This window comes from Anopheles merus, chromosome 3L (genome assembly GCF_017562075.2).
Source record: "Anopheles merus strain MAF chromosome 3L, AmerM5.1, whole genome shotgun sequence".
Classification (NCBI taxonomy): Eukaryota; Metazoa; Arthropoda; class Insecta; order Diptera; family Culicidae; genus Anopheles; species Anopheles merus.
Window position 1 is genome coordinate 28,039,019 of NC_054085.1, and position 26,137 is coordinate 28,065,155.

The 26,137-nt window shown below is 42.0% G+C and overlaps 1 protein-coding gene across 1 annotated transcript in view; it reads left to right on the forward strand.

The window, feature by feature from the left end:
* The first annotated feature begins 13,385 nt into the window (after nt 1-13,385).
* LOC121599064 (pickpocket protein 28-like) overlaps nt 13,386-26,137 on the forward strand; it is a 54,488-nt gene continuing 41,736 nt past the window's right edge. The window contains exon 1 of the mRNA XM_041926559.1: nt 13,386-13,485. The gene's annotated coding sequence lies outside the window, so the exon portion shown is untranslated. The remainder of the gene's footprint in view (nt 13,486-26,137) is intronic.

Sequence of the window (26,137 nt, forward strand, 5' to 3'; positions counted from 1 at the left end):
GCGTGCGCTTGCGATTAGACTGTGTCTGTGCGAGCTAGAGGCCTTTTGCGGTTTAGAAACAGTTTTCGGAGCCACCGGGAAGGTAGTAATTATTGGCAGCATTCCATGTGTCACGGACGAATTGCGGGCCTAATCTTCGACCAAAACCACTGATATTTCCGAGCCGCGCGCACCGTGCAATCATTTTTATTGCAACTGGAAATCGTTTCAGTTTTCGCTTTATGTTAGCGTGGCAATGGGGAGCATATTTGCATCCATCAACCTGTGTGTTTGTCCTCCAAAATATTTGCGGTGCAGGTGTCGGCACTTACCACACCGGTGGCTGCAATGGCGGCCTTACACCCGTTCTCCTTGCACTTGGCATGGTGCAATGGTGCAGCAAGATTAAGCTCGATAATCGTTTAGCTCGGAACAAGCGGCTTCAGCACCTCGGTCGGTGTTATTTCAGCAAATTATCCGCCTGCCTTACTCGGGGTTCCCTTTACCCCTAGTTCTACCGGACCATTATCGCAGGGAGGGTGGGGTAATAAATAATATTCGAAGAAGAAGTGGAGGGAGACTTCTTGCTCGATGCCACGCGAAACAGTAGCCACCATTAAGAGGCGAGTTTTGCCTGATGAGGGTAATGTGGTGGGGAAAGGGGAGTAAGAGTAAAGGAAATGCATTTTAAACACACACACACACATACATACGTTGCATCATGGTGCAATGCATGTAAGCAACTTGGCGTCATTTAGAACGCTGCTAAATAGAAGTTCTTAGGCCGTTTAAAAGGGCAATGGTGGTTTGATTCGATTTAAAGATTGCTGTCAGCGTTAAAACTCTTTGTAAGTTAGAACGGGGTTTTGTAAGTAATGCGTTTACAGCTTCTAAATAGCTTGCGCATGTTAAAAATGCTACATGCATAAGAAAGTAAGCTTTTTCGTGTGGATCATTGCTCTTTCTATATAATTTAATTGTTGACTGTTTTGTTCCCTTATTACATTTATCCTATTTTAATTCTTGGTCGAATTATCTGCTTTACTTTCATAATTCTTATTTGATCATTTATTTTATCAAGTACATATAGGCTTTATACCTCATCAAGATCAAATTTAAAGTGACTTTTCTTAAGTAACGTATTCCAACAATGTTCTACTCATATTGGATAATGCATTCAAATGGAATCCTAATCTTAATGAAAGATTTTAAGCTATTCATTTAAGACATAAAAAAAATGTAAATCAGGGTGTTGTTCCATTTTTGGCGGTTCACCTTAATGTTTAACCTTCTTCAGCTTTTTTTTAAATTTTATATATTTTAAAAAAGTTTCTGTGTGCTCCTTGCACCAGCTATTGAGTCAAATATTTCTGTCTGTATAAACTTGTTTGACGGCTTAGTTCTACTCATCTAACATAACCATGCGTATTTAATTTATTTTAAAATTGATGGTTTCAGTGTTTATCATTACCAGAGAGTTACTTATTCTTAGATGAATCTTTGACCCAATCAACCAAACCATAAACTTACTAAGGTAAACTTACTTCGGTGTTGATCGACGTAAGATAATGTTCATTAAATTTTGATTTGCAGAGTTACTTTCTAGAGTAATCAAACTTGTCTTACATGGGAAAGAGACCACTCTGGTAACCCAAATAGTTTGTACATTGTGGTAGGCCATTTGAACTATATTTTATTATTTCATAAGTATGAAAACTGAGCAGAACATGGGTAGCAATTGTTATGGTGTCATTCATCCAACACAACGAAAAATAGTTTTCCGATGATTCATTCTTCAGCACGCCTAACTACAGCTCCACAATTTGTTCAAGCTTGAATTATATCCCAAGTTATCAACAAATGAGTGCGGAACACTCCATGGGGCCACACCAGCTTGTTGTATCTGCAGCGATAAACGTCCGCTTGCGAAACTTTATCTCCCGCCGGGTACCCTTGATTGTCCACCTGGATACAGCGATACAGGGAGCCAACGCAGCACACTTCATTGTGAGGCGTTAAAAACATGAAATTCATTTTGGAATTGCGTTTGCCCCCATCGTCCAACCACCACCGCTGGGTGCAACTTACTGACCGCACTGCACAACCCCAAGTGTCAAGAATTCAGCCTGCTATCGCCCAACAGGCCCCGCAGGCAAATTGTGTTTCACTTGACGTTCCAAGGTGTGCAAGCAAGTTTGGCCGCCACCCTGCCCAGTTCCACTCGGTGGGGAATGGAGCGGCGAAGCGGTAGAATGCAACCAGGGAAAAAGGTGTTGATGTCTGCCGGTCGTGCCGTTTCCTCAAGCGGCACGCGTGTTTGCATCGCACTTTTGCGTTTTGTGTCCCTTCCCCCATTCCCCGGGGAACGGCAAGAAACCACTTACGGTGAACTCTGACCCTGCTCGAAGGCAATCGAACTGGAAGAAACGTACAAGAAAGGTACACCACACCACTAGCTTGGCTAGAAAAACGGGCGACGCCAGCATCGCAACAGCAGCAGCAGCTACATTCAAGGTGCATAGGTATCGAAATAATAAATATAGCCTGTGGCATTCATTTGCATTAGAAACAATGCAAGTGCGGCAACGCTGGTGGCTTTGGCAGCCACCAGCTCCATCCCTAACCTTCCCAAAAGACAGTCATGCATGCGCCGTACCGTGTGGCTCAACAATGGGGCTGCAGCCGAATCGTTTGACTTCGAACCGAACAGGCAGCCCGGGAGACCCCGCAGGGCCATAAATATCCGTACGTGCACGTTAAATCAAAGCGATATTTATTGCCTTTCTGGTTGCTAATTCACACCAAATCGTGTGCGCCACACAGCAAAGAGACGGGGGCCCTATCAGCAGCCCGGCGACCGGTATCTGTGCGGTGTATCACGGGTTTTGGGGAGGGAGAGTAGTTTCATGTATGTTTTATAAGCTACTGGAGCTCGGTGCAAGCGGCAGCGGTGTTGTGGTTGCGGTGGGCACTCACACTCTACATACAATATCAATTTCATACAAATGAACCTCTCTCGGATCGATTGGCCGGAGGGCCGAGTACTAGCTGTTACAAGGTTCCCTTCCCTACGGCAAGGAAGGCACCACCATCCACCCACGGCTAGGAATGTTTGACTTTCACTTTTAATTCTAATCGCAACCGATGGAGCCCGAGTTGTCCCCGTGAACGATTTGAAGTGATAAAATATTCAAATCAGTCCCATGTTGCCGAATGCATTAAAGTAATGAGATTTTCATGTGAAGGAAAATTTGGGATGGAACTAGATGGAACCTAGGGCTGTTGGGATGTGCAGCTTACAGAGGATCACAAACTGGATGTGCAATGGTTGACTTCTACAGGAGGTTACCACTTTATCTCACCACCTAACTAAATGCACAATAATACAGTTTTTGAATTCTGAGAGCTCGATTTCATTCTAAATTCTACATTTCTCTCTATGTATGTTCAGAATAACATCATTAGGTTGTTGATGACATTTTGTTCCATTTTGTTGTTGCGGCAGTTTTGCAATACTTACAGCAAAACATGAGTTGTTGAACTACAATGACTGAATAAAAGCACTTAATTTGTAATGAAAAGAGCCGCGTTCTCACATGGCATATTGTACTAGAAAATATCTGTCAAGGACACTTTTTCACTTACGTTGGGAAAGTCTTACGGTCTGTGGCGAATCTTTTTCGAGAAATCTAAGCTAACCATTGCTGACGGATAACAAAAATATTTGATTACAATATTTTTACAAGCCGAAAAAAAAATCGTGTTTTTTCGTGTTATACAATATTTTTCGTTTGCTAAGTCCTAAGTGTATCCGACTGGCTGTATATAGAGCATTTCTTAAAACAAGAACCCGTATTCAACGAATAATTTTGTTAAATTACTATAAATGTATTCAGCGAAGATTTGTATGAACGGATAAATATTGACGAATCTTTTGTTTACACTTGTTTCTGATGGAAGGGAAAAGATTTGCGAAGATATGACTTGCGAGAACGAACCTAATAACAATTTAAAATAGTGCAGCATGAACACTTGTATAAGCCAAATAATTATTATCGATACAAAAAAGAACCTAACAATATATAAATCTGTTAAATGAAGACCACACATAAAAAACATAAATCACTCCAATTAGCGAACTTCCAGTTAAATAAACTCCAGTCAAACAAATCCAGCTAGCGGTCACCTACTAAAATACACCATGTATTTTACAGACCTTGGTGCACCTATTTATAAAAATGACATAAGCATTTTATTTTTTTTTTCTGATTTTGGTTTTGTTCTTTGTCATCAATCAAAGCACCAAATTAAACAAGAAAATAGTTTTTGTTTTTGTTTCTCTTTTCTTATATTTTCACTAAGCTACAGTCAAAGTTGATGGCTAAAGCATGCAAACTATTCCCAACGATCGTTGAAACTAAATGTTATATCCAAGTTCACTAACTTCTATCGAAAAAATACGCTTTGCTGCCAAAAATTGTTACACAGTGTTGAAAATTGGAAGCCTTTGAAGATAAATTATGTGGCAACCACTGTGAGCCACTGTATTACATCCTCGTACGTTCAAGCCAGGAAGTAAATATATCACATATTACTGCATGACATTACTGCCGCATACTCATTGAGCCGAGGGTCTGATTTTTAGTAAATCAATCAAACGTCGCCCGTGTTTGTTTTGACAGCGCGCGCTCCCCATGCAGTGATTGTGTGTGTGTGTGTTGGTGTGTATGTGTTTTTCGTGTGCGGTTGCTCGTGTTGCATTGACATACACCTCCATAATCGAGGGTGACAAGATTTGCGAAGGTTTAAGGTTCACTTTGTCACTCGAAAAACCCGAGCGAGACATTCGAGACTGTGCGCTGGGAGCGTATTTAACATACACACCAAAACGAGCCTTCGCTCCGTTTATGTAGTGATTCATTACTTAATCGATTGACAGCTGGTAGATTGGTGGGGTGGGGCGGTGGTGCTGGTGTGACCGTGCGGCCTAGTAGTTGTCATGTGCCTAAAAAGGCGCGCGAGCGCCCAGCTTGACATAATCACGACAAATAAGCGGCGTTCAGCGAGCGGTTTGCCCTTGAGTGGCGGCTGCCGGCTCGTTCGCTTCGGTGGGCTCTATTTGCCTTACGGAGGTTTCAATCACCGGCAACCGCTGGCAGTATCTGGTGGCTCAATCTGCTGCCATCCATCGGCTCGCGACCACTCGACGACAATCGCAGCCGAGGCGCGGCCCCCGAGGTAGCCAGCTGGTAGCAACACCAGCTTCCAAATAGCTTCCAAAAATTCCAGAAATCAAAGAAACCAGCAACCCCAAACCCAGGCTCGTCGCTCCATTGTGATGTAGGTCTCTATGTTTTAGCATCCCAGCGTGTGTGTGTGTGTACGTGTTTTGGAATGGAATGTTCTCACCCTGAATCGAGCGAACCGGCCCAGCACGGCACAACAATCGAAACCCATTCATCCGTGACGAGTACTTTTGGGAAGTGTTCCACACATTCGCAGGCGCGCACAGCTCGAATCAATTAAATTAATAAATTTTATAGCACCAGTAATCTTGCGCGCTACTGAAGCTACTCGAAAGCCGACAGCTTCCAGGGTCGGGTTTTAGAACCCGCTTAACGCTCCATACGCACCGCGAACCATCATCACGCCTTTCGTGGCGTAAAGATTGAGTGGATAATTGCGCTCAGACTCCTGCTTCCGTCCATCCGGGAGGAAAGCCGGGAGCCGGAGCTCGAGCTAATGGGCTGGAAAGAGTGTGACGGGCTAAACGAGCTGTATATCCCTCTCGGATCTTTGGACAGTTGACACTTAAAATTGCTCGCAAAGTACCGAGCTTCGTTTGAGTGTGATCGTAATGACGATAAGGAATCGTCATGAGTGGGGTCATAAGCGCACTTGAGTACTTAAAACCAACGCACTCGTACGTGTGTATGCGCCTATTTTGCCGTTTGAAAGCCAATAAAACACTAATCGTATAACAGCACTTCAATAATTCTGTTCATTGGCGATTGTTATGACTCGAGATAGAAAGTTTTCATCTGTATCAACTTCCTGCAGTGAAATTTATTGCAAGTTTGAGCAAAAAATCACGAAATTGGTGGAATTTTAAGGACCTAAAGAGAGTTATCTATTTACAAAAGGATTATTTCTTCCATGCCTTTCTTTGTAGTTACATCAGCTTTGTTGTTACAAAACATTATTTCTTGATTTTTGATACTTTTTCTTGGTTGCATCTTTACATGCTGTTTTTATGTGTGTGGGTATCCCTTCTTTATTTCTATTTATTTATAGTTTTTCTTATTCAGTTGCTTTTATCACTAAATTGCTAATTATTGTCAGGCACATCGTATATTGTGTGTACTTCAATTTTATAATTTGAAGCTAAACCCACTCTTATAGGATGTTATGCGTTTATCTACAGTTTTGTTATTTGTGTGTGATTTATTTTGTTTTTATTTCAAAAATGTTAGCATTTGAAAACTTGTGCAAAATCTTTGTATGTTTTATTAAGTTTTTAAATTTTGTTCTCCATTATTTTAGTTCTCTTATTTCCAATGTCAAGATATGTTTTGTATTTATTGTTGTTAAGACTGTATTGCCAATTTATTATACTAATTCCATTTATTTTTTCTATTTTACTGTACATATAAGTAAATATTAAATATTAATTTGAGCTGTGATTGCAACTATTAAATATGTGCTTTCTAGTTGCCATGGTTTCCTGCTGAAAAGTTTCTGAAGTTTCTGAGTTTTATTTAACCTATCATTCGATTTTTGTGATTTTTTTTTGTGAGCCGCCTATCAAACGTTCAACTATAAAGCGTTCAACTAATAAATATATACTATATAATTATTTTACATCCAGTGTACCAGCAATCCGTTTACTGTTTATCTTATCGTGGTGATAAAGAAAGGATTCAAATACAAATACAAATACAAGGATACAATTACAAATCATTGTAAATTTTAACAAACAACCAACCATACATTCTTTCAGTTATATTTTAATACCTCCAGGTGGATGTAATATGTAGTGTTCGATAAGGTGAAACTTTCACCACCTTCCAACACCTTCCTGGTAATCAAGTACAGTAACACCTGCTAGAATGTGTGTGCCAGAAACTCGACGCTCGTTCGCAAAATGAAGACGGTTGTGGTTTTGAGCAAAATATTAATTAAAACTTTCCACTACCTTCCTCCGATTCGCCCCCAGAAACGAAGGCAAACTTTACTTTATCCAGTGCTATAGCTGCCTGCGCTGTGGCTTGGCTGACGGGTGCGCAAGAAATCGACAGGACTTTGCGACGAATGTAAAATTGAAAACGTTACTTTATACCTGTTTTGAACACCGCGCGCACTAACTTTGGTACTCCATGCCAGCCACTCGCTAACACATGGTTCCGTTTCTCCCTTCTCGGCGTGGTGGAAAGATTAGAAAACTCCCATTAATTTCTGCAATTTATGGTTACCAGCACCACCGGCAGTCAACGGCGTGGCGCAGTGGTTTTGACAACTGGAGCGACCAAAACTAGCGGACAGCGCTCAATTCACACCTTCGGCAAGGTGCCGAAACCTGTCCACTGGATCGCACACCTGAACGCCAAATAAAAAAAAATAAAAACAGCCTGCAACAGCGACACACACAACGGCAGAAAAGCAGTTCAATCTTAACGCATGTAAAACGGAGCCCCGATTACATGGGAACTGACACCCATTCCATTCCAATCGGGCGAGCTGACTAATGGGGTCAACGGGTTCGGGTGATGCATTATCCGTGGCGGGTCAGGTCGTGAAAAAATGCTGCCTTCTGCATGCTTTTACAAAGATACACACAAAAACACCTCCCGACACCGATTAATCTGACGTAATCCTCATTAAGCCGCCGAGGCTTCGGCCGATGTCAAGATAGAGCAATATAGTTTAGTCACACAAAAGAAAAGCGATTAAAATTCTTCACGGCTTCACGGGGCTCTGCCGAATGGGTGTTACACCTATCGTGAGGCATTGCGTGGCCTCCGTGAACTTTCGATTCGGAGTGCGAAGCCTTTGTAGCCCCATTGCACTGCATCTCACGGGTGATCCTGGGGTCTTCGGTCGGTGGCAGCAACGATCGAACGCCTATCGTAACCAGAATCGTCGAACAAACTGGGTGGGTTACGCTGGGAAGTTTTAAAACTTCCAAAAGACTTCATCGACTCTGGATCGGTGACCTCTGTCCCTTGCTGTTCCTCTCGCCGCGTGCACCAAGATGATTAATGGCTATTGTGTGCGTGTCCGTGTGTGGTGTGGTGCTACTCGACAACGCAGACGCCGCGATCGCGGTGAAGAGCGAAAGTGAATGTTGCTGGCGCGTCAACGCGAACCACAAGCCGTACTCGCGGTGTGTTAGATCATAGACGTGCGGTCTCAGCGGGGTCACCAACTGACAAACAATGAATGCGTGCGTGTTATGATCTCGAAATGATACCACTACACTGTGGGCTCTTTTGTGTGCATGTGATTTTTTGTATGTGTCTACTAAAAGCAACATACAAGGCGTTTTTTCACCTCTTTTGTGACCCCAAAAAGCGATCAAAGTGTGCCAAAAACACGCACACGCTGTTTGGTGCCGTTGTTTTGGTGCCGTTTTAAATTTATCGTCACCCGATGTACACGGGTATTAATTAGGGCATGTTTTAATTGACAGCTTCTTCTGCTCCGATAGTGGCCCGATTGCGTGTGAAGTGAGGGAAACGAAGTTGTGCAGGCATAAGAAGAACAAACAAAAAACACACCACATGCGAATTTGTTAGCGGACAAGCGAAATTGATAAGAATCCGGCGACAGACGAACATGGTTCAACCCGATTTTTTATGCGTTTGTTTTTCGGCGACAGTCTCAGCTCGAATGATTGCATTTCGAATGTGCATTAAGTGCGTGCAGAGAAAGAGTTGTTTTTTTACGAAAGGGTGCGAGATGCCATTTCCGCTTTGCTTTTTATTTTACAGAATTTGCATAGCGCAAGTCAAGATTTTGTTGTTTGTTTTATGTTATGTCATTGCAGTAAATTTCAACAACACCTTGAACTGTAGTAAATGTTCGAAAATACGACTGAGGTTTTTTGGTTTTAAATATTCATTGATAAAATAAAATTTGTTGTAACAAGTCAAATGTTTCCAATATAGAATAAGGAAGTTATTTCATACAATGTAGACATAAGTCAGGGCAGTTGTTTTTATATAAAGAAAGTCTTTCTACATTTCAGAAAAGTTGATCAAAAATCGTTAGGATTTTCGAATGGAAGATAAACAATTGGTTTTAAGTGATTTCACTACATTAGATCCAATTAATCTGATGTCACTAACAGATAATATTGGTGATCGAATTTCGCTTTAATTTTAGCAAACTGACATGCTATCATCATTTTGTTTTGACTTTCATTGCATAATTATAGTTTTCTGGTCGTCTTTAAGGATGTACTACACATGATACATGACATTTTTAATTCCTAACTAAACATGCATTTTATTCTTGTTTTTCAGAAAATTGTACAGCCTTACAACATATTTTGGACAGATGTTTTGAATGATTGTTGGCAAATCCTGGCAAGAAACTAAATTTTCAAGTTGCACCACTTCCTATCAATTTTAATATGTCCATGAAATGAATGGAAGCAAATGACAGTATATAAGACAGATAGTGAAGGCAAGTCCCTGGTCAAGAGTAGGACATCTGCGCTTTTTTAGGTGGAATTATGATTCAAGTGAGTAAGACATAGAACGAGAACAAGACCTAAATTGGAGACATTATATAAACTTTGTTTCAATTAGTTGCAATACATAAGATCCAATAAAGACATTTCATGTTGATTTATGAGTTTAAGAAAGACTAGAAACATATTGTTTCGATTTCTAGCCGAGTGACAGCGGAGAGTAAATAAAATATCACAGGTGAAGCTAGGTTCCTCCACACTTTGTACTTAACATAAAGCCATATTGTCGATCATAAAGCGTTTCGATGTCAACCGATAACAAAACTATAAAAAAGATGCTTTGTGGTCGCAATAAATAGTGCTTCAATATGTCTCTTCTGACACGCTCTCGTGTCGATAGTGTTGAGGCGTCATCTTCCTCCAGAATCAAGAATAAAAAAGAACAAGCGCCCGAACTTGAATGACTTGATTTCAAACTGCGTGGAGATAGATTGTGGATCTTCATTCAAATGAGGTTAGTGATCGTTTGTCACCACCACCACCAGCAACCCGACGATCTAGCACCGGAACGGTCATCTAGCCGTGATCACGTCATCCCCAATGAAAAAAATGTAGAAGACGAACAAAAACCCACCCCAGACCCATCATATCACCGATGTCTGATGGTGCGTTCTTCTCTCTAGGCCTGCAATTAGTCCCCCACAGCACACACAAACACACGCAGTGTTCGATGGGCTGTGTTCCCGTCCCCGCTTAGAAAAAAAAACACATTAGCGAAGGCGAGAGGCGAATGTGCGATAAGAGTGCCGTGGTGGAATCGTTGGCCGTTGTAAAACAGCAAACATGATGATGCCCGATCGGCGGTTTTATTTATGGAATCGTCCGTGTCTGGGTGACATTAGAATTTAATTTAACGCCCTGGACCGGCCTCGGTTCCGGTTTTCTTTTCTGCTCCTCTCTCTCTCTCTCTCTCTCTCTCTCTCTCTCTCTCTCTCTCTCTGCTTTTCGGTATCTTTGACCCCCTTTTTTCCTTCGTTTGATGTGATGCCGTTGAGTGATATTAATGTGTGTATCTGTATTGCCGCTGCGGCACTGGAAAGCCGCCACTAGGCACCCCTTCAAACACCCAGCCGGACCCGGGGAATGGTGACAAGTCTTTTCCATTCTCAAACGAAGTGTCATCGTGTGGGCCTCCCGCTTCCGGAAAGGGGCAAGAGAGGCTTTCCTCCCCACACGGTGACATAGTGTGTGGAGTTTTATGATTTCGGTAAATTATGGCTCCACAAGCGAACAAAACAAACACATCGGCCGAATCAGAAAAAGGGCGAATTTACTCTGCCCGGCCTCAGCTTGTGCAGTGTCACCTGGCCGGTTGGCAGATAGGATGGGCGCAGCAAGCGAAAGGGTGTAAAAAGTGCATCGAAACTTTAAACCACACACACAAACCAGCCGCAAAACGGTTCGAACGGTGGGCTGGGAGTCGGGCGGGATCCCGGCTTCCTACCGGCAGCCAACGAGATCGTCGCGATACTCAGATGAAACTCCATATCAACCGGGCTGGAAGAAGGCGGGTTTAATATATTTAAAGTAGTTCTTAAATATGGCTATTAAGATAATAAATTTCTGTCGTTTTAATTTATTACATCTTGTTTGTAAAATGTGGTGTTTCCGTTCACATGCACGACGGTCAACGGCAAACGACGGTCTGGGGTCTGGGATATTTTTGCATGCCTGGCAGAAGGGTGCCCGTGAGGCCCGACGGTGGTTGGAGTGTTGGAGTGTTGGTTCGCCCGTCTGTTTCCCGGACACTGTCCAGAAGAGATGCACGAGATGCATTGCCGGTGCACTGTACGTGTGGCTAATTCTGGATATGTAAGCGAACCTGGGCGATAATCACCCTAGAGCGATGAACCAGGCGTACGGAATTTGTTTCGTTATTCGTCTGCAATAACTTAATTGAAGGGGAAAATAAGATTTCTGTATTAGAGAACCTGAATTGCTTTGCTATACTGAATGTTTCGTTTAAAAATTTAGCAGATATTTGTTCAATCATGGTGATTTTTCGTAGTTGCTTGATAATTTATCCTCAAAACCTAATTATTCGTCGTATCCTCTTATATTGTTTTGATTAAAATAATCTTAGTTTCTTAGATAATATTCTAGATGCTTTGTTATGTTTTTATTGAATTGCTTGAGGTCGAAACGTGTTTGGTGTATTGCATTTTACTTATTCTTATGTTTTGGTTTTGATAACTGCTTCGTCAAATTTTGTTTTCTCATTGAACTTTTTATACATCTTGAATTGTTTCATTCGTTTAATGTCTTATGCTTTCCTTTAAATTTTTTAAGACTCCTTAAATATTCTTTTTAATCATATACTTATTGACAAATTTCTACTCTTTCCATTCCATTTCTGTTTGCTTCGTACTTTATTTGAATATTATGAACTTTCATCAAATTAATTCCCCCGAACGCACCATTTCAAGCCAATTCTATAAAGGAAATGAAAAAATAAATCATTCATAAGTTAAGGAAATACTGCTTCCATAAAGTTACCGGAGACAGTACAGTACCACCATTCCATCCCACACACACACACCAACCCCATTCATTCCTCCTTCCGCTCATTCCCCCCTTGCCACCGACAAAAACCCACACGCCAAGGCGACACCTTACCTTGGTGCAAAATCTGGCACCAAAATCTCGTATCAGCAAGCGATGCATTTTCCCAGCGTTGCGAAACTGTTGCGATGTCGTTGCCTGGTTCGCTCCCCCGTTCCCTTGACAAGCAGCAGACAATTCCCTTAAATGGGACCTGCCTGGCTCTCTCCACACCGTCCCCGCTCCTGCGTCGGCAAGTGTTTGCGGAAAGGGCGCAAAGCGGATCAACAGTTGCATCGACACAGCCCGCGTGTGAGTGTGCTTCAACCCAGCTGTAGCAGCAACAATACAATTTGCATATTAACAATACTCGTCATTTTTAATGCATCTCAGACGTTTACACACACACACGCGCGTGGCGTGGCAGCACAATGAAAGGCAACATGTAACATGTTTTCGGTTTCATAATTCCCAAAAGCTTTCGAAGGGGGCGCGCAAACGATGGTACTTGTGGCAGTCGCGTGAGTGATGTACGCTTTCGCTGGGAAGACGTGCGGCGTCAACAGCACAGTGTTGTGCCATGCCCGTTTCATCCCCGCCTTTCTGGCCCAGGAGGGACAACACAATATTACATCAATTTATATGAATATTAATTTTAATGCTTCTATGAACATTTTAAAACAAACCATACGACAACAACACAGTCAACAAGGGATGATGAAGTTTGGGAAGAGGAATCGAATCGAATCAAACACCAAAACAACACAATGGGGAAAAGGCAAGTGAGCAAGTTTCAGCAACAACAACAACACCACTAAAAGCATGGCACCGATCGATGTTGGTTATCGGAATTTATTTCTTTCCCCCAATCATACCTTGTCCGGGTTGTGTGTGTGTGTATTAGAGCGCTCCCCCCATCTCCCCACATTTTGTTGTCCATGCCTTTCGTTCTTCATTCTTGCCTTGCCTGGGCGAGATCGGATTATGCTGCGTGTCTTCGATGCTACGTGCCGATCGTGTTAGTCTGCTAGCTCCACCGGCCCCAGGCACGACCTTGTCCGCAGACCGGGGAAGGAGAAAGCAAGTCGCTGCCAGAACAGGATGGGAAGAGAACGCTGTTGTGATCGATAAATTATGATTACGTGTTGTGATAAGACGGCACTGAACGTGAAAACATAACGAAACCCCAAAACAAGATATTTCCGATCAAGGTAAGGCGTTTGGCGTCTGTGTGTGTGTGTGTGTGTGTGTGTGTGTGTGTGAGAAAGTTATTTGTTAATGTGTTCCATTCCGTTTCATTAAGCTTGATTTTTCGAGTGCGACCCGAAATGCAACGAATTTGTGTGTGTGTGTGCGTTTTTTATTGGATAATGTACTGTGTCGGAAAACAAGCGTTTTAATTTTGCATTAAGTACTCATAAATATTCGCAAAATTGGATGCTTTTTGGTTTTGCTCGGGAATGATGCTGTGGACTGGTTGCAGATGTTGTGCTCTCTTCTTGCAACATACGATTTTTGTAAAAATAATCGGAGACGTTAAAAACGATACGGATACCTTTCTATTCTGTTCAGTTTTTAGGCTTTATGTTTCGTTACAACTTTAATTGGTGTTTTTATACCAATATCAAACTCATGAGGTGATAGTTAATTGATACCTCAACGAAATAGTTTTTGCTTGATATTGTTTAACAATGCAGTAATTCCAGTACACGATGTGTATGAGACGAATAAATAATAATTATATTGATGTTCTATATCAATTGTTTGTTTGATTTCACTCTGCTGGATCGCTTAAGATTCGCTTGTAAGTTGTAAGGCCTCAAAGTTTCAACAATATCTTGGAGAAGCAAGTATGTTTTGTAGACTCAACGTATTGTAATAAATTTACAGGATATCACTTTCCACGAATTGAAATCCATTTGTAGAACATGGCATTAAGTCATAGGTATATTCAAAGAATGGTGAATTTGATTATTAACTCTACAGTGAAGATCTCGAGCAGTACCAACTAAATCTCAGAATAATTTATGCCTGTACCTGAAAAGATTTAGTTTTTTGAGTAAAAAATCTTGTAGAACATGTTTAATACCTAATCTAATGACAGATTATATAGACGAAATATTCGTTGTGTGAAAAAAATTTTTCCCCTAAAAATTAGAAAGAGAAGTAAAATAATTGAATTCCGTGCCAGAGCAATAATAGGAATATAAAACACTACCAGACAACATGATGTTTGCTGTTAGCTGATAGCTAGTGTATGCTATCATAAAATTCAACCAATGTTTTGCTGAAGATGTCATCCTTTTCTTACTGATTTCTCATTGTAGTGTAAACTCATTGTACAATATTTTGGAATTGTTTTCAAATATTGTAGAACATAGACCGTCTTTGTTTTACGAATGCAACATCACAATTAATCTATTTAGAATGTATATTCGCTGGGATAAACCATGTAGTTAATTAAAATAAATTAAAATCTTAATAGAAATTGAAAGAAAAAAGTCAATTAATTAACTATTTATTATTTAAATTCTTTATGTCGCTAGCTAAAAGTGTTAATGATGAGTCCATTTCGTGTGTTTCTTTCCATAATGGAAAATAATACTTATCCCCGTAATCATAAAACCTCTTAAATTCTTGAAACACAAATCTGCATCGATCTTCATGCTTGCCGTATTAAACTAACTTTTATGTCCTATCGATGGGTTTAAATGGATGCACCGCAATATGGCACAATAAAAATAACACACCGATAGTACGAACTCAGCGATGATATGGCTACAAAAACAACAAAGCTTTAAAAATCATCCAATCCAGCGGAAATTGCATCAAAAGTAAAACTATTCACTCCAGCCATTATCCAGCCACCAAACCACAAAAAGCCGTCGAAGCCGATTATGAGAATTCCCATGAGTAGCATACACACGTTCGCAAGAGAGCTTTGAGAAAGCAAACCCATCCACCCATCGAACGCGATAAGCTCGCCCAATCAATGTGAGTGGTCCATTTAAAAACAATTCCCAAAATCACCCTCCTTAGCGTGATAGCGAGAATGAGGATCACGCTGGAGAATGAAATAACGATCGCATCGGAAAAATTCGCGATGCGATCAAGCGAGCTTGCCCGCTGGCCGATGTGGGTTAGTTGGCAGGGGTTGTCTCCTTGCTTTGCGATGCTTCCCAACACCCAGCACAAGGGGCACAGGTAAGCAGCTTGAATAACTGGGAGCAAAAGCTCACTATCGGCAGGGACCCGATCCGGGCAACTAATCGGACAGTTAACTGACTTGTTCCCTGCTCGCTTCGCTCGCGGTTTCGTTCGTCCATCGCAAATCCCGCGCGGGGACGATCAAAGCGAACCCCGTTTGGCCAGGTAAGGCCAGCGAAGGAACTATTTTAATTCCTCGTTTTCTTTGCCCCTTCACCACTCGCTTGGTGTGCCAAGGCTCGGACCGGATGGGAAGGTCAGCGGCTCCATTAGTTCGCATTCGGGGACGCGCGAAGAAAGGCCCGGAGCCGGTGCCGGTGTTTTGACTCGATCAAATATTTGTTCATAATTAGTTGAAAATATTTAAATTGTCGAGTGGAGTAGTGAAAACATTCCATTCGCGAGCGCGCGCGCACCCCGCCGGGAAGCATGGCGCGCGGGTCGGTTTCGGTTGCCTGCTCCCTTGTTGACTCTCGGCAGGCATTCCCGGACCGAGTTGTCTGTTTTGCCCTTTTCCATTTCATTCGGTTTGTTCCGGCCGGCGACGGCTTCACTGTGTTGCGCAAGTGTACGGGCGCGCTCGCGGAATGACCAATCTAGAACGAGAGCTAATTCGGCTAAATTGTTGCTCGTACTGGAACGGACACACACACACACACACACGCACTTGGTAGAGATAATTTGATGTGGTGTAAGCACACGGTTAAATGTGCAGCCCGCGTCAAGTGGCAGTGTTGCGATTGCTGGAAGTTGGTTTCGGACGGAAGCAGTCAGGATAAAACGTCAGCACAAAAATCATGAAACTGTTGAAGGGGCGGTGGGGCATGATGTGGTTTTTTCGAAGGGGCATTGTAATTAATATGGCGTTTAATTTAATGAGTGTACTCTGCAAATGGAACCGGTAGCAGGCAAAGTGTTTGGTTTTGCGAAATATTACAAGAAACGTGAAATTTTACGAGGTGGTTTCAAGTGAATTTCATGTCATTTGGCTAAGCCAGTGTAGCAACAGCCAAGCCAGAGGAGCAATGTTACGTACTAGCATATAATTTCGTACCATCACGGAAGGATTTTTGGGGTAATATTGCTCTTTTGGATGACGTTCTTAGAAGACGTAATTCAAAGTGTACCATTACAATAATATAAATATTTGCAAATAATTTTGTTTTCTAAACAATGTATAAGATTTCAATTACAATTAGCAAGTCAGTTACAATTTCATCTGTTATTTATAATGTACAATTGTGTGCTCAATTGGTTAAGCTCTTCTTGGAGTTTGTTTAAAGTCAAGCTTTATGAATTATTATATTTATTTCCTAACAATTCCAATTTGCAACATCTACCGAACAGATGTTTGAAACTTTCTCCAGCCATTATAAAAAAATATATCATAATATCATTCATAGATAGGTCATACCAGCATTATAGGGATGTATTAGGAGCCTTATGAAACCGTCCGAAGTCATCAGGAGTTTGAATCGTCGGGTTTCTGAATCGTCCAGAGTGACAGACCAAGTCATTCGGAATCAAAAGTCGATCGGAGTCGTCCAAAGTCGGAGTCGTACGGAGTCAGATTCAAAGTCTCGCGGAGTTGGAGTCGTCCGGAGCCAGTGTCGGAGTCATCCGGAGTCAAAGTCGTCTGTAGTTAGTAGGATTGGGAGTTGACCAGAGTTAACCGGTTCCGATTGGAGTCGGAATCGACCGAAGACGACGGCGGAAGGATTCGTCCGGGGTCAGTCAGTGTCAGGGCCAGAGATGCACGGTGGAAGGATGTTTTCACATAGCCTTGATATCGTTATTAAGTGCTATTCCTGATTCCTGAAGCGGAATTTAATGCCACCCCGACACTAACAGACTTCTGGTTCCATGGACTCTAGATTGATTCTGATTTCAGCTGGCCCCGGTGAATTCCGAATCCGGACGACTATTACTTGGGACGGAACTAGTGGCTCCGATTTTACTGGTGTTGGAATCGAACTAACAAAAAAACAACGTTGGATCGGAGTCAGAGAGCACATCACTAAATTAACATTTAAAGAAGAGCCTAAAACCATTAAACAAATGAATAACACTAAATAAGTTGTTGCGTATTTTACAACCAAACGTTTCCTGCACACAGCTAACAAGAGCAAACTATTAATGATGCCTCGGTTGCTGGAATTGATAATTGAGTTTCTAGTGGTAATTTATGTCAAAACAGTGCCTAACCATCACACTTTGCCCGCTTCAACCGTTCCGATCTCAACTCATTGAGCTTTCTACGTCTCGATCAAGTTGGGTCGATCCCGCCATCCTAACGAGCGATCAAGAGCTGCGGTGAGAGCGCAAATTATGCAAACTGCTACCAATTTTCGGTTTTCGGTGACAGTTTGTTTGTTTGTCACCTGCAGGTAAGCCTTGAAAAAGCTACTTTCCACCGCGCGCGCACACACACAGGTGGGCTCGGGCCCACTGGCCTCCTCTGAAAGGTGACACGATTTTTCAAAAGCACCTGGATTATGGATGTTAATTGATTCGAATTGTATGCATTTCGGGGGGGGGTTTTTTGCTGTGTGAGGTGTGGTGAGAAGGTGTGCTTTGAAGCTATATATTCGCGTCTTGCTCAAAGCCTGCCTGGAATGATGTACAGTGGGACGACGGTCGTAAAATTGAAGCATCATCATCATCATCATCCTCCTCCTCCGGCCTGCACGTATCAAGCGTGCCCTAATAGCTGTGGTAGATTGTGATAGAACACACACACACGCTCGATTGGATTAAATTATGGAGGAAGAAATAAAAGAGGAAAAAAACACAATACACTCGCCGTAAGGAATACAAGATTAGATGGCAAAGGTGCGATAAGATCGTTCCCGAAACAGGGGAAGCTATTAGTGATGTTGTCTATTTTGAGGCGATATGAATATAAATTGACCACATTTGTTAGCCGATTCACGGGGGCGCAGTTTTACGATCACCAAAAGGCGATGCGGTTTGTAGGGGCATTTTGGAAATGGGCAGAGTGTTTTTGCGCCAAAAGGGACGAGAGTTTGGCGCCTAGCCTTACAGTTGGCAACAGTTGGGTTAATTTTCTCAGCAGGCCAAACAGGATCGAGGGTAACATTGATCGCTTATCATTTCGGTCAAAGCGTTGCCCAACACGGGCGAACACGAGAAAGCCAAAAATTAAACCAAATTCTTTCTTAATTATTCAATTATTTGGTGAAAACGGTATAGTTTGAGCTCAGCCGGTGGGTAGGCCGTGGAATCGATACCATGGTGATCATCGCACTGTCGAGTGCTGCTGCTACCACTACCAAACTACCACTACCACGTGCTACTTCACAGTGGGCACTCGACCCGCCTTGGTGGATCGAATTCACTAAGCCAATACATTCCACTGTTTCGTATATTAATAGCGATTGATTCATAGCGATCGTCCAAAGTTTCACCTTTCGTAAGTTTCCTAGCCGGCTTGCTTTATTGCCTCGATGTCGATCCAGCGGTTGGCCCTGTTTTTGTGTGGCATTTATGTGCAATAAATAAAAGTGAAACGTTTGGTTCATCATCGTCATCGTCCCCGCTCGGAATGGGTTCTTCCTGCGACCGCCATTTAACACTCCGAAACACTGCCCAACCCACTCATCAGCTGCCTTTTTTCCGGGAGTTTCGAGTGCGTGTGTGTGTGTGGTTTTATTGTAGAAATATTTGAATATTCGCAGCTCGTTACACTTGGTCCGCTTGCCCCATAGTTTGGCTTTGGTTTGTTGTGCAATAAATGTCACACAAACAGTCGCATCACTCACCAAAACTACGCCAGGCCCGTGTCGAGAGTCGAGAAATAGCCCCCCTCTCCAAGCAAGGTGTTTTTAATGGTGCTCATCTCTTAAGATAGAGCGGAGAAAAAAAACCCGTACCATAATTTCGAAACACCATTTCCTGTTTGTTTCCCCAAACGTTTGCCGGGTGATTAAGATTCACTCGAGCCGGTTTTCCGCCGCTCCAAAGCGCGACAGCAAACTGCAGCCCGCCGCACGGTGCATCGTCGCTGCATCTCGTTAATTTGTACCCTGCCCCAGCCCACTTCTGTCCTCTGTGCCTCTAGCTGCGGGAGAAACTCGGTTGCATTTAGTTTTCCCGTCTTCCTTTGAAACCTTTGGGCGTCATGTGGCGGTGGGTTGTAAATGTTGGCACTACATTTTGGAGGCAATTTTCGCAGTAGAAAACTGGAAGCGAATCATCTCGAGCGGCGGCATCGTTTAGCAGAGCGGCCGCCCAGTTGACGGTTCCGGTTCATTTAGTTTCGCTGGTGGAAAATTAGAGTTTATTTTTAACGATTTCGCAGCGAAGGCACGTTCTTTTCAGTCGCATCTTTTTTTTTATGAATGAAGTGTTGTTAAGGGAGCTACTACTGCATAAGAAAATTGTGAAATTCAGGAACATTGTGTCGATTTGCTTGGCGTATTCGAGAGACGCATGTTTGTTGTACTTTTACTTGAACAAAGCTTGCTCAAAGAGCAAAATCAAAATTAATATTCTTGCGATTTTAGTTCAACCAGTGGGTAAAATTTCCAAAATTTATCGCAATAAACCCTTTTTCCAATAATTTAGGATGAACCATGGTACGAATGTAGGAAGTTTAACCATTATTTTTCGGCAGCAAAAGTTCTGCCATCCTGATCCGCACACAGAAAAGGCAAGCAATCAACCATTGATGGCTCACGTACACTGCCATGCGATGATTAATAATAATCGTCACAGCTGAATACTGCAGCTGCATGCCGTGCAAATGCACCGAAGCATTACCTTTCCCAACGCTCCGTACGCCTCAATGGGAGCTAGCGAAAGCAAACCATTGACTGTTTCGGGAGAGGAAAAACGTACCCATGGACGGGCGGGCATCATTAATTATAGCTTCATTCAAAGTGCTGAATCCAATCGCGCGGGATTTTCTTCCCCAGCAGAGTGAGAATGGGCTAAAACGGCACACATGTCGCACATGTGCAGCGACTTGCACGATGGTTTACACATTTCGGAAAAGAAATTGCAATTTTAGATTCGTTGGAAAATTTGTAAGAAATGTAACGGTGGTGGCGGTAAAAACTTTGCCCTACAATTTATCCCAACTGGCAATTGGGAGGAAAATGGAACCCAAAAAAAACCTGCAAACTTGTCGAGGAAAAATCTTCGAGTTTTGCGTTTTACAACAGCGAGTTCTCTGCTCCAGAGATGTCCCTCGATCTCCACAGTGGAAAAAAAAGATGCACATTTTCAGCTCGAATGCAAATCGTCGCCCAAATGCACATGCACATCCTCTTTTAGGCGGAATGGTTAGTGATGGGGATGTGGATTTTGGCGCAAAACTTTTGCCCCCCCATATTTGCAAAAACTCATTCAGATTCGGCTGCAACTGTCTTCTCTCTCAGCTGGTATTCAAACGATCGTGCCGTAAATATTTTATTCGATTTTCAAATATTTATTCCCCTGTAAGAAGTAACTTTTTCTTTCGAAAGTCCGACACACACTCGACGCGAGGCTGGGTTGCACGTGTGTGTGTGCGTGCGCGTGTTTTAATGTAAAATGCCATCAACCACTGTCAAAAACTTGGACATCTTTTCTTGTGAGTTTAAAGTGCAAATGAAAAATGAAGTAAATGATGTTTCTTCAACATTTGTTCCGGGAAAAAGTCTAACGAGGTTAAGATTATAGTGGTTTTATGATATAAATTTACTTTTCGCTAGAGAAACAAATATTATTTATTTTAAATATTATTAGTTTTTATTATGTTTAGCTTTGAATAGAAAGAAAAATAGATTTTTTATTTTTCCTTAAAGTTTATAAAAGAAAAATTATTGAAGCAACGAAATTTATTACTTGAATCTTATCAAAAGATTTTTTTTAATATGTTTGTATCAAAGACAACCAACTATTAAATACCAGCTTATCTTTGTGTCAAAGTTACTTCATTGGTTACAATACAACTTTACTAATAAGAATCCAATTAACAAGTCCCCATAATAAAACAGTTCAAATCAGATTAAATTAAAGTCTTTTTTTTTAGTTTCGAATTGAAGATTAAAAAAAATGTTAAAATGTTAAAATATTAATATTCAATGTGAAATGTTATTCTACTAATTGGCATACAAATGATGTAGTATAAAATAACAAGATGTCTGAAGAAGTTTCTGCAAACCAAATAATTTCAGTTAATAATTGAGTAGCATTTCATGGTCATATTTGTTTTCAAAAATGCCTCACATTTTAATAAGAACATCACACGCTCATCTCAAGTCATACGGCCAACAAGGCCGTTCCTACGAGAAATAAAGAAAAATCTTCTTCTTCTTCTTCTTTGGCTCAACAACCGATGCCGGTCAAGGCCTGCCAACACACTTGTGGGGTTGGCTTTCAGTGACTTATTGATTTCCCCCCATAGCAGGATAGTCAGTCCTACGTATGGCGGCACGGTCTATTTGGGGCTTGAACCCATGACGGGCATGTTGTTAAGTCGTACGAGTTGACGACTGTACCATGAGACCGGCTAAAAGAAAAATCACACGCTGTATTAAACACTTCTTAGTTCCAGTACATTTCCTATGCCCTTTAATTTGCTTTAAACTTACCTACTAAAGTCTACCACACTAAAGAGTTCATCGGTCCATCCAATCAAAATACAACCATTGCTTATATTGCAATATACCTTAGTTTATTACCAACTCACACACACTGACACTCGCACACATCCGACACTTAAGTCAACATTTCAGATCCCTCACTCAATCATGCTTTTGTTAGAGCTTTTCTCAAGAGAGCCAAAAGGAAAGCATGGGAAGCTTTGCTAGATGTGCACTTGGGCCAGATGTAGCTTGGCAGTAGACCGTTGTATTTAAGCGCTGTGGTAAAAATTGAAGGTAAACTAAGGATTGCTGTAGCTCAAGACACTCCTACGCCTCATTTTCCCGACCCCCAAGCCCCCTGCCGCCAAGCGCTATTCATCCATTTTTATCCTTTCATTCCTCCAGGGAGAGAGAGAGAGAGTCCAGAGAAAAAGGATTTTTACAAATATTTTACTTCCTGCTTCCCGCTTCTGCTCCCGCCGGTTTGATAAGGGAATGGGGATGGGCTCCTAGCTTACCGTTCGAGACATCAGGTGGCAACACAAAAAGCTGCCGCTGAATCGATTGTTAGATTGTGTGCCTTTTTTTTTTCTTCTTTCGCACAACTCCCCCCAGCCACCCACTGGGTCTGGGGGAATAGAACGACACCTTAAGGATGACGACCGGTAAAAGGAGTGCTTCGAGTGAGTGGGTGCGCGCTCGAGCGTAAGAGCGGGAAAAAGAGGGAAAGACCAGAGGCGAGCAAGAAATCGGCGAGATTTATGGTTTGTTACTCGAAGGAGCGAATGCAATTTATTGTGAAAGTTCGCAACGTCGTGTCTCGCGCCGTGGCAGCGTGAGCGTGCAAAGCAAACCGCACACTCCTAGCTTCGGGCTTTCGGCCCAATCCCGGAACACCGGAAGCTTGGGGCGGGTTTTTCCTCGACGCTTCTAGCCGGTCCCATGTGGCTTTCCACGTGTGTGTGTGTGTGTGAGGAGGCTGGGGCAGTGAAGTGATTTTTGCCTCCGTCAATCCTGCAATTCTGCGGGCGAGCTAGACTTTACAGACAGACGAGAGTGAGGGTAACGTTCGTTACTCGCTGGCAACAATGAGATAAATGGGATTTGGATGGTTCCAAACGGCAAAACCAGAGGATCAGGTGTGAATATAATACATCTCACCGTGTCTTCCCGTGTGCAGTGGAATGGTACAGCCGTGGAAAACAGGGACACCGAATAATAACAGTTGCAGTTGCAATTGAGAGGGAGATTGTAACGGGTGCGGTGTTTGGTGGGGGAGCGTGTTGCCATCGGTTCTAACATTTGCATGCACAACTGTCAGGGGAGGAAAAAGGGACACGGCTGGGACACTCTGCAAGCGCCGTGCAATTGACGGCTGTTAGCGATAAATAATGGGCAAACAATCGAAATATAATTCATTCCACGCGGGACGTGCGTTTACTGGCAAAGACGTTTGCGGGAGCTGTTTTGTTTGCACTTAATCAAACAAAACAAGACAAGAAAAGTTTAACGACAGCCAAAAAGTGTTTAATTACGTATTATTGAGTCAGTACATTCAGTAAAAACGTAACATGATTCGATGATACATAGTAATTATTGACAAATTTGATAATAAAATCTAATTGGAGCAAAACGGCGTGAAAATCCTTTGACATTTGTTGTTTGCTTGTTTGTTGCATACTTCCATTTATTCAAATTGTATTTTTTCTGTTGGATTGCAAAACACGTGTTAGTATCAGGAAATATTCTAGTATTTTATTTGTTTATTTGATGACCGTCATTAATTTATCAGCGTTAGCCATTCTATTCATGACTTTTTTTCTGGCGTTGATGACTGCTATCATTTATTTCTTTTCTATTTATTAATATATTAATTCTTTCCTGTTTGAATAAGAGAAACTGAAATCTGTTTGTCATCTTTTTTATCTTAGAATATTCCTTTTTTTTATTTTATAGCCTTAGCAAGCTGCTTTTAGTCTTTCAGTTAAATTGTTCGTTCTTAGTTTCCAGTGTAATATGTTATTTATTATGTCTTTCATTTACAGTTTTTCCTGCTCTTTGGAAAGTTTGACCTATAACACGTCATGTTACTTTTTTTTATTTGTGTCATTTGTGTATTATCACGATTTATAGCTACTTATTAAAGAAATAAGATATTATTATTCGATTCTTACATCTTCTTGTTTTTGGTGTAATTACCCTACGTTAACATGCCGGCCTATACAGGCCTTTCGAGACTTTCCTTAGTACCACGAGCAGCCCAGCTACACAGCCCTTGCCACTGGGAGACGGTCCTGTCGGGGCTTGATCCCATGATGCGCATGTTATTGAGTCGTTCGAGTGCCATGGAACCGCCATCGATTCTTACATTTTTTATCTTATTTATTGGGAAAAAAATGAATCAAAGTTAATTGTTCACTACAATGTTAACCTAACATTTTAATGACTTTAAAATTTAAAAGACTTTTATGAAAATCGCTACCATAAACCATAAAATGTATGAAGTTACACTCTACGACTGACACCGCAAAGTTCGCGATGCTGAGTATAATCTTTGAATAATAGAGATAAATTGATCACTCGCGGGAATTCAAAAGTCCGTCCCGCGGATAAAGTATCCACGCTGGAGGAAGTTTCGCGCGACACCTTTGCACAGCGGTTGGGCCAACACTGATTGCGGAAATTTTCTACAACTCCCTGGATGATGCTACCGATACCTTCCTCGGTTTAGTTGCAGCTTATTTTTCCATTTTTCCGTGCACGGTAAAACGAAAGAAAATAAAGTAAAGTTTCCCCTAGAAAAAAATAAAATAAAACTCGCGTTTTGCAACCAGCGTTCAATATGCATGCAGAAGCATATTGCCCTTCTCATTTGGTACCTCAAAAATGCGTTGATTTTGTAAAATGTCTCGCTTATCTTTCGATTTTTTAAAAGTTATTTGTTTGCCTTGTCTCTCTCCGCTAAACAGCTCAAACGAATCGGAAATAAATTCAATATTTACCAAAGGCGTCCATTATTTTCCCTTTTCACATACTCTTACTCACGCGCGCATTGGAGGCGAACCGTGCCAGCAGCTTACCTCGTTCGAGCTAATACGCGAGCGAAAGGATAAAGCCAAAGCTGTAATGGGTCGCTATGGGCCGCTGGCGAAGTAGGCGCTGGAGCATATCGGCAAACCGTTTCTAATTTTGTGTTGTTTTTCCCTCCCACCCGTAGCGCGGTAGAGACGATGCGTGTGCGATGTGTGAATGGAATTTTGCAGAGCTCGTCTTTGCCGATCTTGCAAATTCATCTGGCCACCGACAAATGAAACGCACGAAAGCAACAAAAAAAGCCCCAATAAAAACATGCCACACCATAGCGCCTTCCACCGAAATTATTAGCATACGACACACACACACACACACACACACACACACACACACACACACACTGGGCAAGAAGCAGGGAAAAAGGGGAAAACGTTTTGAGGCCAGGGGAAAATTATACACACGCTACACACACCACGGTATGCGGAAATTGTTGCAACGAAATCTCGGCCGGTAGGTGCTTTGATCAGTGAAACAGAAGTTATTAATTAAACTCATGTTTGATTAAGCAAATGGAAAATTTTCACCGTTTTCCCACATTCGCCGGGTTCCGGGGCGATGGGCTTCACTGGTGCTGACGATGGCACCGGCGACGATGACGACGACGATGGTGTTTAATGAGGCCCAAAAAATCCTTCGATGCTGTCTCCGTTCGGAGTGCGAAGGGTTGTGGCAGATTTCAGTTGGTTTCGGGACGAGTTCGATGAGGTAGCGCTCTTGGTAGTGGTTTTTTATACCTTCCATTTATTCTATAAAGTTTTACCTGTGCAATAAACTCCTTTGATATTGAACCGTAGGTTTGAAATGATCGTTATTAATTTTTCATTTGATATAATGAGCCAGTATTTTTTAAGTTTTAAAATAACGTACACCAAATTTAATTATTTTTTAACTTGTTTTACTCGTTTTACATTTGTTTTAAATGTTTGTTATTGTTTTTTTTTGTTTGAACAAGCTTAACTTTGAGTTACGT